The sequence below is a fragment of the Bos grunniens genome, chromosome 11 (assembly GCF_055505025.1).
Source record: "Bos grunniens cultivar Pamir isolate PY7600 chromosome 11, Bosgru_T2T1.0, whole genome shotgun sequence".
Taxonomy (NCBI): domain Eukaryota; kingdom Metazoa; phylum Chordata; class Mammalia; order Artiodactyla; family Bovidae; genus Bos; species Bos grunniens.
The window spans coordinates 100,631,418-100,644,429 of record NC_141175.1 but is presented as its reverse complement, the minus strand read 5'-3'; the positions used below and the strand labels follow the sequence as shown (position 1 = coordinate 100,644,429).

General features: G+C 45.2%; 1 protein-coding gene across 8 annotated transcripts in view; it reads left to right on the top strand.

Moving 5' to 3' along the window:
* The window catches only part of IL1R1 (interleukin 1 receptor type 1), a 195,702-nt gene that overhangs the window by 128,806 nt on the left and 53,884 nt on the right, over positions 1-13,012 (top strand). Inside the window, exon 1 of one of the 8 annotated variants that reach the window (XM_086327819.1) lies at positions 9,246-12,056. The exons of the other annotated variants lie outside the window; for them this stretch is intronic. The gene's annotated coding sequence lies outside the window, so the exon portion shown is untranslated. Of the gene's footprint in view, positions 1-9,245; positions 12,057-13,012 lie in introns of those variants that run through there. 8 annotated transcript variants of the gene reach the window in all.

Genomic DNA, 13,012 nt, shown 5'->3' with positions numbered 1-13,012 from the left:
TCTAGCCCCACTTCCAGACTTAACCGTCAGAGCTAAGCTCTTGCGTCCTCCTCTTCCGCTTTCTGCAGGCTCTTCCCACAACCACTGGCCGTGTCCACCTCACCCTAGTCCAGTCCTGCTCACTCTCTTGTGTGTGGGTCCACTCTTCTTCCCTGATTCTTGAGAAGTAAAGACCAGTTTGAAGAGTTGCAAATAATTCCTTTTTGCCTCTTGACAAAGTCTGGAGTCTTTCCCACCACATTTGAAGATACATCTTGCAATAGATGATGTCATAGTTACTTGTCAGCACTTTTTTTTTTTTCCCTTTCCCATTGCACATATCACAATTAAGGACATTTTAGCCTAGGCTATAGCCTGGCCATGGCCTTAAACTCTACTGTGGAGTTCAAAGACGAGCAATACCTTCTTTATTCCAGCCTTTGTCTTCCTTTCCTTAAGGTAATGGGTGCCTCTCATTCAAAGGTAGAAGCTGCCAGGCAACCAGAAACAATGAAAGAGTGACCTAGAAAGAATATAGTTATTTAATACAACCCTACCTCAGATATGGCCCCCACTACTGAGGCAGGGGAAGGTTAGCTGAGGATGCAGAGGAACATGGCGGAACAGCTTTGGAGGATGACAACTGGACCCATCCCCTGGAGGCTCTTTCTTAGCTACTCCCCAGCTATCTGGAAGGATCAGTGCATGTTTTTTAGCAGGTGCTATCTTCTGTCTGCCAGACAACTTGCTGCTGCTGCTAAGTCGTTTCAGTCGTGCCCGACTCTGTGTGACCCCAGAGACGGCAGCCCACCAGGCTCCCCTGTCCCTGGGATTCTCCAGGCAAGAACACTGGAGTGGGGTGCCATTGCCTTCTCTGAACAACTTGCTAGGAAAACCATACTAGAGCATTTTCTCTTACAACTTCCTGTATCATCTCTGCATGAAGGATAATTTTTTTTTTTATTTGGACCATTTTTAAAATCTTAAAAAATTTTTTTTATTTTTATCTTTTTTAACACTAAAAGCATTTTATATTGGATATAGCTGACTAACAATAGTAGTTTCAGGTGAACAGTGAAGGGACCCAGCCATACACATACATGTATCCATTCTCCCCCAAACCCTCCTCCCACCCAGGCTGGAGCATAACATTGAGCAGAGTTCCATGCGCTGTACAATAGGTTTTTCTTGGTTGTCCATTTTAAATATAGGAGAGTGTACATGACCTTCCAAAAGTCCTTAATTATCCCTTCCCCTCAGCAACCACAAGTTCATTTTCTATCTGTGAGTCTCTTTATTTTGTAAGTAAGTTCATTTATATAATTTCTTTTTAGATTCCACATATAAGGGGTGTCATATATTTCTCCTTCTCTGGCTTACTGCACTCAGAATGACTCTTTAGGTCCATCCATGTGGCTGCAAATGGCCTTATTTCATTGTTTTAAATGGCTGAGTAATATTCCATGGTATATACGTACCATGATGTGGACCATTTTTAAAAAGTCTTCTTTGACTTTGTAATGATTTTCCCTCTGTTTTATGTTTTGGCTTTTTGGCCTCAAGGCATGTGGGATCTTAGCGTCCCAACCAGGGCTCTTTGCCTGCATTGGAAGGCAAAGTTTCAATGCCTCGACCACCAGGGAGGTCCCCAATGAAGAATCATTCTTAGGTGGGGTTTTGTCTGCCACAAACAGTATCTCCATCCTCCTTGGTCATAGGTCTTGGTAACCTTATTTTTGTTTCTGGGAGTGAGAACTTCCCCAGGAAGTAAAGGGGAGGATTTCTGATGTGTGTTGAGAGCAGTCATAAAGACGGGCTCAGAATTACGTCACGTTTCGCAGCCAGAGTGTACACTGGTATACAGGTGAGGGGCGGGAGTCAGGAAGATGTTTACAAAGGAGAAGCACTAAATATGAAGTGCTTCCAGCCCCACTCTGGTACTTATTGCTCAGCCAGGTCAGCCAGTGCCGCTGTGTCAAGCCCTTCTTGTGGTCTTGACTGTAAAATATCTAGGCAGAGTTCACATGCATAAAGACAAGTTCTAAAAAGAATGCTCACATTCTCTGTGCTTTTAAAGGAAAGCTGAGCAAAGCCGAGAGGATCTCCTGGGGGCCCGTCTGTGCAAAAAAAAGAAAACAAACCTGTGATGCTTGAGATGCTGCAAGACTTGGCATTTGAAGTAGTTCTCCTGGAAGATTTATTACTGGATAAGTCACAAATTTTGAATGAGAAATGGAATCAAGTCGAGGGTTGAGCAAGCAGACAACAAGCACAAACCAGAGAAAACAGTGCTTTCTTTTCCAACTCGTAGGTTTGTTCTAAGGGACGAGTTAAGAGGTTTATAACCATTTTTTAAGACTGAAGTATAGTTAATTTACCATGTGTGAGTTTCTGCTCTACAGCACAGTGATTCATTTGTACATGTTGTTGTTCAGTCACTAAGTCCTGTCTGACTCTTTGCAACCCCATGGACTGCAGCACACCAGGCTTCCCTGGCCCTCACCATCTCCAGGTGTCTGCCCAAGTTCATGTCCACTGAATAGGTGATGCCACATTAGAAGAAAAAAGAAAAAGATCCTGCAGGATGCAATGAAGTTCCACTGTGCTGCAACTAAGACCCAACACAGCCACATAAACAACAACAAAAACAAACCCCCAAAAAGCCCTTATAAAAAAACATCCAGATTCGCAGGCACTCCCTGTAGAGTCTGCTCAGGAGACAGGACTATAGAAGGTCCAGGAGACTCTGGCGCACAGCCAGGCACGGGGCCCTCTGGGTCTACCCTGGGTTTGAAGGCACTGTGCTTCAGTAAATAGCGACAACAGTGTTAGTCCTCTTCTCAGCCCACTTGTGAGCCCAGGAGGCAAAGCCAGGGTTGGGAGAGCTGGTCTGAGCTCCTGCACACATCCTTCCTCTGGGCCTTTGCCTGCAGCAGCCCTGGAAATGGCTGACTGCTGATTCAAACATCAGGTTTCTCTCCTCTTCTCACTTCCCCATGGGGTCAAGGTTGAGAAACACTGTGCTCCATCCTGTGAGTCCCATTGGCTGAGTCAGGTCTCCATCTTCCTTCAGAAGGATCCAGTATAGGACAGTGTTAGTAGCTCAGTCATGTCTGACTCTTTGCAACCCCAAGAACTCTAGTATCCATGGAATTCTCCAGGCAAGAATACTGAAGTGGGTTGCCATTTCCTTCTCTAGGGGATCTTCCCAAGCCAGGGATTGAACCCAGTTCTCCCACATTGCAGGCAGATTCTTTACCATCTGAGACACCAGAGAAGCCCTCCCAGTATAGGAAAGTTGTTCTCAAACTCAAGGCCTGCATGTTCATGAACAGTGCATGGTGAGATGTAACAAAGACAGCTGAAGATTCCTCTCAAGGGCTGTGACAAAGAGTTGGGTAAGAAGAAGAAGTATTATTCAACAAGGACCTACTGTACAGCACAGGAAACTGCTCAGTGTTATGTGGCAGCCTTGCTGGGAGGGGAGTTTGGGGGAGAATGGATACATGTGTATGTATGGCTGAGTCCCTTTGCTGCTGTCCACCTGAAACCATCACAATATTGTTAATCGGCTATACTCCAATACGAAATAAAAAGTTAGATGAAAAGATGCTAGTTGCTCAGTCATGTCCGACTCTTCACGACTCCATGGACTGTAGCCAGCCAGGTTCCTCTGTCCATGGGGTTCTTCAGGCAAGAGTACTGGAATGGGCTGCCATTCCCGTCTCCAGGGGATCTTCCCGACCCCAGCATCAAACCCGAATCGCCTGCATTTGCAGGCATATTCTTTGACATCTGAGCTACCAGGAAAGCCCCTGAAAGAAGATAAAGTATTATTAAATGGAAGGGACAAAAAAAAAAAAAAACAACCCTGAAATCAAGTAAAAGAGCTTTCAATGTACAGAGTTCAATGATATTCATTTTCCATGATGTGCATCTACCACATGTCAGGCTTTCTTCCAGATAATGATAATGCGATGGTGAATAAAACAAACCAAATTCCCATCCTCCTGGGGGCACACATGCTAGTAGAAACAGACCGTGAGTAGACAAGATCATGAAGGACCGTGTGCAGTAAGTGAGATGCAGACACGTGCTCTGACGCGCCAGGCGAGGCTTCAGCAGAGCAGGAACGTGTGTGCGCATGCGCGTGCTCGGGGGCCATCTCACAATTTGAGATGCTTACTTGGCAACGAGGAGGGAATTTCTCTGGCAGAGGCGATAGGGAGTTTAATTGTGTAGGAAGGACAGGAAAGAGAGATTGCAATTGTTCAGACAGGAAATGATTCAAATTTGGGCAAAGCTTTTTAACAATAAAAAATGTAGAGAAACAGAACCACTTCAGCGCGGCAACACTTAACGTTTCAGAGTTTGCGTGAGGAAGGTTGAGAAACTTCTGGTTGCCAACCACCGTTTTGTTTCCTTGAAGCCCTTCGCGGTCTTTGAGTACTGTTTAGATTTCGGCTCCTGAGAGTCCTTTGTGATGTTGACTGTATTTAGTGTCCTATCACCTGAGACCAAGCTATTTGTACCTTTCATCCCTGATTACTTTAGACTGGAGTATTTGTGCAGATAATCCCCGCTTTTTAGCTGTGGCTTTGGTTAGTGTTTTGGAATGAGAAACTTATTGGCTGGTGTATATACTAGTGTATCTACCCTTTTAGTCAGAAATATGGACCCACTCATTGCCAGAAATATCCCTATTTCAAAATGGGATCACATTAGGAGTTTATGGCTCATAAAGCTTCAGTAATATTTGCTTCTTTGTATAGTATTATTCGGAGAAGGCAATGACAACCCACTCCAGTACTATTCAGTTAAAAATATTCTCAGGTACATTCATTATCTGTAAGCTTCTCAGTTACCCTGTGAAGTTTCTCTGTTAACAGGGCAGGAATGTTATACCCTTCCATAGATTCACAGAGCCTGAGTGGATTGTTGTTTTGTCACTAAGTCATGTCTGACTCTTTCTGACCCCATGGACTGTAGTCTGCCAGGCTCCTCTGTCCAAGGGATTCTCAGGCAAGAATACTGGAGTAGGTAGCCATTCCCTTCCCAGGGGATCTTCCCAAAACAGGGATTGAATCTGGGTCTCTGGCATTGCAGGAATGAGCCACCTGCAATGGCTTTACCAGCTGAGCCACCAGGGAAGCATCTTTATTCCTGCCCTGCAAATAGGTTCATCTGTACCATTTTTCTAGATTCTCCATACATGTGTTAATATGTGATATTTGTTTTTCTTTTTCTGACTTCCTTCCTTCCCTCTGTATGACAGACTCTGAATGGATGTTCTACGAAAGCATCTAACTCATTGTCAGATATGTGTATGTCCTGATGTTTGTGTGTCCTTCCTGTATAATCAGTTACTAAGTTTGGGTCAGATCCTCATGTGAAGAGTTGACTCATTGGAAAAGACTCTGATGCTGGGAGGGATTGGGGGCAGGAGGAAAAGGGGACAACAGAGGATGAGATGGCTGGATGGCATCACGGGCTCGATGGACGTGAGTATGAGTGAACTCCGGGAGTTGGTGATGGACAGGGAGGCCTGGAGTGCTGGAATTCATGGGGTTGCAAAGAGTCGGACATGACTGAGCGACGTGAACTGAACTGAGATTTGGGTCAAATGAACAGTTAGGGACCCAGTGGTGAGGTAAGCTATAAATGCCACTGACTGTCTTGCACACCCTTTGAGAAACTCAGGCTGGGATTTGTGTAACCCAAGAGAGCAGTTCAGATCACACTGGTGAATGAGGGCACGGTTTCTTAGGGAGGCTCAGAGGGGCTGCTGTTTAGTTCCATTTCAAAGTCTGGGTAACAGGTGAAGCAGCCATTGTTGGGGTGGTTCTCCCTTCTCACCCCTTGATCTTCCCTTGATCCTTGCTTCTGGGAAGATGCTTCCTTGAACTTCATGGTAGTCTCCATAGAGCCACCCAAGCTTTTTTAAAATGAATTTTTGGCTGTGTTGGGTCTTCATTGCTATACAGGCTTTTCTGTAGTTGTGCTGTGCAGGCTTCTCGTGGTGGTGGCTTCTCTGGTTGAGGCTCCTGGGTTCTAGAACACAAGCTTAGCAGTTGTGGCACACAGGCTTAGTTGCTGCACAGTATGTGGGATCTTCCTGGACTAGTGATTGAACCCATGTCTCCTGCACTGGTGGGTGGATTCTTTACCACTGAGCCTTCAGAGAAGCCCTCCCCAAGCTTTTTGCAGAACAGAAGTTCTCAAACTTGTGATTTAAAGACCTCCTTTCACTTTTAAAAATTATTGCAAACTTTAAACTTAAAAAGATCTGTTTATATGGATTCACTATTGATATTGATCTAGAAATGAAACTAAATATTAAAATGAATTTTTATTAATCATTGAAAATAGTAACTTCATTAGCTGTTACCATAAGTCACATCTCCTTTATAAAATTATTAGATTTTTAAAACAAAGTTTAAAAATAGAATTTTTTTCTGGCATTGTTTTATACTGTTTCCATTGTTGTGGAAATCTCACTAATATTTGGCTCAGCAGAAGACAAATTCTTGTATCTGCACCTAGTCTGTGAGATATTATAGGTCATGTGGTTTCTTGTGATATTCAACCCTGAGTATTCATTGGAAGGACTGTTCTGAAGCTGAAGCTCTGAAACTTTGGCCATTGGATGTGAAGAGCTAACTCACTGGGAATAAACCCTGATGCTGGGAAAGACTGAGGGCAGGAAGAGAAGGGGAGGGGGCGCGGCAGAGGATGAGATGGTTAGATAGCATCCCCGACTCAATGGACATGAATTTGAGCAAACTCCAGGAGATAGTGAAGGACAGGGAAGCCTATAGTGCTGCAGTCCATGTGGTCCCAAAGAGTCGGACATGACTGGGTGACTGAACAACAATAACAAAAGCTTCTTGTGAGAAGACATGTGCAGAAAAAGAACAGGCTATCTTTGAATTAGTATCATAGTAGCTTTGACTTTGTAGACCTCCTGGGTGGGTCTCAGGGACCTTTGAGAACCACTGTGTGCTTCACTGTAGCCCACCAGGCTCATCTGTCCATGGGGATTCTGCAGGCAAAAATACTGGAGTAGGTGAGAGTTCCCATTTCCTCCTGCAGGGGATCTTCTCAACCCAGGGATCGAACCCTGGTCTCTTGCATTGCAGGTGGATTCTTTACCATCTGAGCCACCAGGGAAGCCCCTTGAAAACTACTAATGTAGAATATCTTTTACTCTTTAACAATCTTTTATCAACATTCATACAATTTCCTCTAAACATCTTCCTCCTGACGCTTGTGTTCAAATGACCGTGATGGCTAATAAGTCTTTCTTCAGTATTCTTGGGCTCAGCAAGACTGGAGACAGTGGATTCATAGGCCGCCCCTTCTCTCTCCCCCTTCACTTTCCTTCCTACCTTCACAACCTGGGGAGCTTTTCTTGTTAGAACCTGGCAATCACCAGGCTGTTTTTCACTTGAGATCATTCACAATCTACTTGTTTCCCCAAAAGTCTTGATCCTGGCTAATATTCATTATTTCTGGTCTATGTTTATATAAATATTCTCAAAGCATTTCCAACCAAAATTGAGAGAACATTTTTTGAGATGTTTAAGGAATTTGAGGCATGCTCATGGCTGACTGTCATATCTGTGAACTTGCAGAAACTGTAGCAGAATTCTGCTGCCAGCCAAGAATGAGTCAATGGGCCTGGATTGTAGGCAGATTCTTTACCATCTAAGCCACCAGGGTAGACTTTCCTTAGCCTACACGTTGACTAATTCTGACATCCAGGGTAGTGATATGGTTGATATGAGTGTTTTGGGACAGAGAGCAGAGAGATTCCCCATCCTCCCTCCAAAATACATGGTTCTAATCCCTGAAGATATTATATTTACCAGAGAAACGAAAAATATAGATATGAAATAGTTATGGACAAAGCATTATATTTATGAATGTAAAGTAATTATGTTGTTGTTCAGTTATTCAGTCATGTCCTACTCTTTGTGACCCCATGGGCTGCAGCATGCCAGGCTGCTGCTGGAGTTTGCTCAAACTCATGTCAGTTACTAATGTTTAAAATAGCTTCATGCTTCTAGAGGCTACATGTATTGGGTAGCACAGATCTAGAGGAATACAAGAAGGCATCTTTGGTGCCCATACAGAAGTCACACTCAGGGAATCTTCTGTGTCTCCTGCCCAAAACTGGTCCCAAGTATGAATATTTTATGCAGTTATTGAGGAATTAAGATCATAAGCTTCTACTATGGTCACTCTTGGGATGACTCAGGGCCCCGTGGCATTGGCTTTCTCCGAGGTCAGTACCAGCTGTATTCTTGACCACAGGCTGAGCCCATCAGTAGGTCTAGCCATCCCAGAGTTGGGATGGCTCAGCATCGTCCATCAAAGCTCTTAAGTTAGAGACTTACTAATAAGAATGCAAGAGGCAAAGAAGGCCTCTGTGGTCCTATGGCCTCATCTCCCAACACTTGGACCCAGCTCCATTCTCCCTGGGGGCAAAGTGAACAGGGGTGACTGTTGGACAGCAGTTCACCAGCTGCCAAGTTTTTGCCACATTGTTTTGAGAAAAGACAAGAGAAAGGAATAGGTGAGTGTTAGTATAACCTTTCGGAGAAGGCAATGGCACCCCACTCCAGTACTCTTGCCTGAAAAACCCCATGGACGGAGGAGCCTGGTAGGCTGCAGTCCATGCCTTTGGAAATTAGGGAAACGATTAAACAACTAGGCATTCTTGAGTCTGCCCAGATTTTCTTCTGCTTCTGATGTCAGAAGTCATGGCCTCGCATTACTCTTCTAAGTATCTTCGCTGACAGAGGCTTACTTCTCACGGGTTGTACTATTTCTTGGAAAATCACGGAATAACAACACTAGAAACTAAATCATTCTCGCAGTTAGCATTTGCTGAAAAGTACAAGATTATAAGCCACTTCTCTTACTCTGAATAGTGTATTTAAAGCTAAACCTATTTGACCATCTCATACCTCTCATTTTTCCTTTATTTGCTGGTGAGATAGATATTGAGGAACTCTGTGACTAGGCAGTGTTCAGAGGTGACGATGGAGAAAAGAGATCAGTGTCGTTTTAATCCTGGGAGATGTCGCAGGCTGGGCTGACTTGCCATGGTTCAGGACGGGCCACGGAGAATCGTGGCACATTCCTGAGTGTGGCCATTGCTTCTGGTCTGTTATTGTGCTACAAACTCAGTGACTTAAAAAAACAGTGTATTATTATCACTCATGCTTCTGTGGGTTGAGGGGACTCAGCTGGGAGGTTTTCCTTTGGTGCCCCTCCTGGGTATGTAGTCAGATAGTAGCTGACTAGAGTTGACTGGCTTAACATCTAAGATGGCTCTCCCATGGCTGGGGTAGGTCCTGGCTGTCAGCTGGGGCTGTGGACTGGGTATATCTATGTGGTCTTTATGGAATTTAAGGTTTCCAATAGTGCGACAGTCTCTGGAGAGTAATACTTCTTACTAGGTAGCTTTGGGCACCAACAGAGTCCTCCAAGAGACTCAGGAAGAAGCTGAAAGGTTTCTGATGATCTTGTCTCAGAAGTTCCAGAAATTCTATTCTACCTCATTTTATTGGTTAGAATTGGTTGGGTAAGTCACTGATTTAAGGGGATGCCAGATTCAAGGGAAGGGAAATCTGACTTTGCCTCTAAGTTAAAGGAGGAGTAGAGAATTTTCATCCACCTTTAATATATTTGTTTAGTCACTCAGTCATGTCCGACTCTTTGGGACCCCATGGACTGTAGCCTGCCAGGCTCCTCTGTCCATGGGATTCTCCAGGCAAGAATACTGGAGTAGGTTGCCATGCCCTCCTTCAGGGGCTCTTCCCAAGCCAAGGATTGAATTTGCATCTCCTGTGTTGATAGGTGGATTCTTTACCACTGAGCCCCTGGAAAATCCCTTTAATGTATTACAGTGATCATGTTGAAGGAAACCACTTAAAGAAATTAATTTGGCAGTTATATTCCAAAAGGATCAAAGGGTTGAGAGATTGCAACATCTGGATTTTGGAAGGTGCTTGGGTGCTCGGGGAAAAAAGGGAAGGTGACCAGTTCCAGAATCTTGTAGAAAACCAGTGATGCCGGGACCGTGTAGGGTTACAAGGAAAGAACATTAGACTGAGAACTGTGTTTAAGGAAAGCGGTACTCTTGTTACGTATTTTGTGTATGACTAAGCACAAAAGGTTCGCTCAGCCCTTTTCTTTTTGATGACGCAGGGAAGTTGGTAACGGCTGCCTTTTGGATGGTGATAGATGACGTGGTCATACGTGGTTTTGTGTTATGTGTTGAAGCAGTCACCAAGTCAAAGACAGCCTGGTATAAAAGAGAAGGCCCGCCAGTCCAGTTCTGCTAGGTTGCTAACAATTCTTGGAAGTTACTAAGGCAGTCGGCCATTGGAACTTGCTGTGTTCTTTCTGCGCTAACGTGGCAAAAACCAGACACTAGAAGTCTCCGTGGCCATTTACCTTCATTGAACAAGATGAAAGCTGCAATTAGAACCAAGAGTTGGCAGCGCTGCCTGCCGTGTGTGTCTTTTCTTCTTCATAAAGGAGGTTATGTGCATGTGTGTGCGTGCTGTCGTGTCTGACTCTTTGCAACCCCGTGGACTAAAGCCCAGCAGGCTCCTCTATCCATGGGATTTTCCAGGCAAGAATACTGGAGCGCATGTCCATTTCCTCCTGCAGGGGATCTTCCCAGCCCAGGGATTGAACCTGTGTCTCTTGCATCTCCTGTATTGGCAGTCGATTCTTTTACCACTGTGCCACCTGGGAAGCACACAAAGGAGGTTAAGAAGTAGTTTATTTTCCATGGAAGTTTTCTGATATTTTATACTTTCTCCCCGGCTCTCCTCTTCTAGTTCACGTGTAGCTGTCTGATTGGTAAAATTCTTAACAATCAGAGGAACTTGAGTAGAAAGATGATCACAGAAATTTCCATGTCAGGAGGAAGTTTTTCATGCTAACAATTTTTAAATTAAAAAAGTAAAGGAAAAATTGACCTAAAGAAATGAATACACGTTCATTCCTTGGGCACTTAACAGTGAGTCCAACATGATGAAGGTCCATATGCTGGCTGTTTGACCTGTGCTCGTGATTGACATCAGAGCCATTGGTCTCCACTGGCTTCTTGTCCAGTTTCACGAGGGCGCTGAGATGTCCATTGTCCACCTGAACTTGTGGAATTTGCGCTCATTGTGGAGTGATGGTGCTGAGATACATCATTGATACGCAGCTTTTCCCTGAAGAGTCAGAACTGGAGGAGATGCCAGCACTGCTCAGGCCCACAGGACTCCTCAGAACAGTGGGTGGCAGCTCATCGGTGCTGTGCTTACTGACACCATGGCTGCTGCCGCTATGTGAGTGGGAATGCCTGTCCCTGCTGGGGTGGTAGCAGTTGGAAGGAAGTTCCTTGTGCTTCTCCTTAGGGTCCTTGCTAGTATTGTGGGCCCGAATGCTTGCCCGTCCCACGGCCTTCATCAGAAGAGCTGTGTCCTTCTGAAGAAGAAACTTTTACACTTACGTGTAAACTTTACGCGTAAACTACTTATGTGGAGAAAGGAAGCCTCCAGCTCGTTAAAGCTACGAAGCTGCGGTGACAGGACGTAGAAAGAGACATAGATTTAAAAAGTCATTATTTGGAGGCCAGTGGATGGAAAATGTGTGAACGGAGCAGAAAAACTAGACCGTAGAAGGAAGTCCATCTAGGACAGTGGTTTTTAAACCCTTCTCAGGGAACACTGTGGTTCTGTGAACACTTACCGGCAGTTCCATAAATAACAACAACAAAAAGAACCAGGCGTAGCCAGAGTCACAGAGGCCCCTTGTGTGAACATGTAATTTTTGAAAAACTTTTCCACGACTGAAGTCAGCTTAGCGTGTGAAGCCTCATTTCCATCTGATGCCAGCAAAAAAAAAAAAAAAACATCTTGGCAATACAGAGTTGTTTAGTCTGCACTGGGTTACGGCTCAGTCTCTTTGCATAACCTAAGAGAATCTGTTCAGAACTCTTCCCTCTTCAAGCAGCTTGTTTTCCTCTGGACGGTAACTGGGATTCTTCGGACGTGATGGAGGTGGAGGTAGGGAAAGCTTTCGGCTTGTCCTGGGGTCCGGATAAGGGTTCTGCCTGAAGGTCATTCTCTGGACTTACATCCCCCAGTGGAGATTGAGCTTGCCCTGCTGGTCCCAACCTGTGCCAGCTCATCTCAGCCCCGCTGATGTCCCCTTGGAGGGTCTGGGACTCTGAACACTGGACCTAGCGAGGCAGCCTGGCCCAGGCCCAGCATTTCTGTTGTCCAGCTGCCCCTTGGCCTGGGCCATGCTGGACCCAAGTCTTTGCTACGACATGGGTGGTGTCCAGGGCTACACCTTGGGGAGCCCAGGGATTCTGGTCTCTTCCAGAGTCCCCTCAAGCCTCCTCTCTCGGGAGGAGGCCAGGGTCTCTCTTTTGTTTGGTGGCAGGGGAGAATGGGGTGCTGAGTCTCCTCTCAGTGACTGTCCAGGGTCAGCAAACACCAGGCATCTCTTCTCTGCTTTTCTTCTTGCCTCCTGCTGAACGCTGCTCCTCTGGGTGGGAAAAATACCTTGTGCTCTTTACATGAATGTACATCCTTCTGAACTCGATGGTTTATGATATAAATGAGAGGCTCAGAGTTCACCAGCATTTTAGCTTTGGGGAGTCAAGGAAACAAGCACATAAACGCTCCCTCTTTAGAGCTGTCATGTCTGGCCTGAATGTTCACAATGGGCAATCTTCAAAGTGTCATGCCTCATTGGTCATGGGCAGCGTCTTGTGTTTCAGACCATGAGAGCATGCTGTACCAGTCAACCAGGTGCTGTTTCTTTCATGCATTGTAAGATGGTCCTCCTGAAGAGGGTCACATGATCTGAGGAGCTTGCCAGGTAGGAGAGAGACTGAAAATTCTCAGGGAATACAGTCTTTCTTAGACTTCCCTGTAGCTCAAATGGTAAAGAATCTGCCTGCGATGCAGGAGACTAGGGTTCGATCCCTGGGTTAGAAAGTACCTCTGGAGAA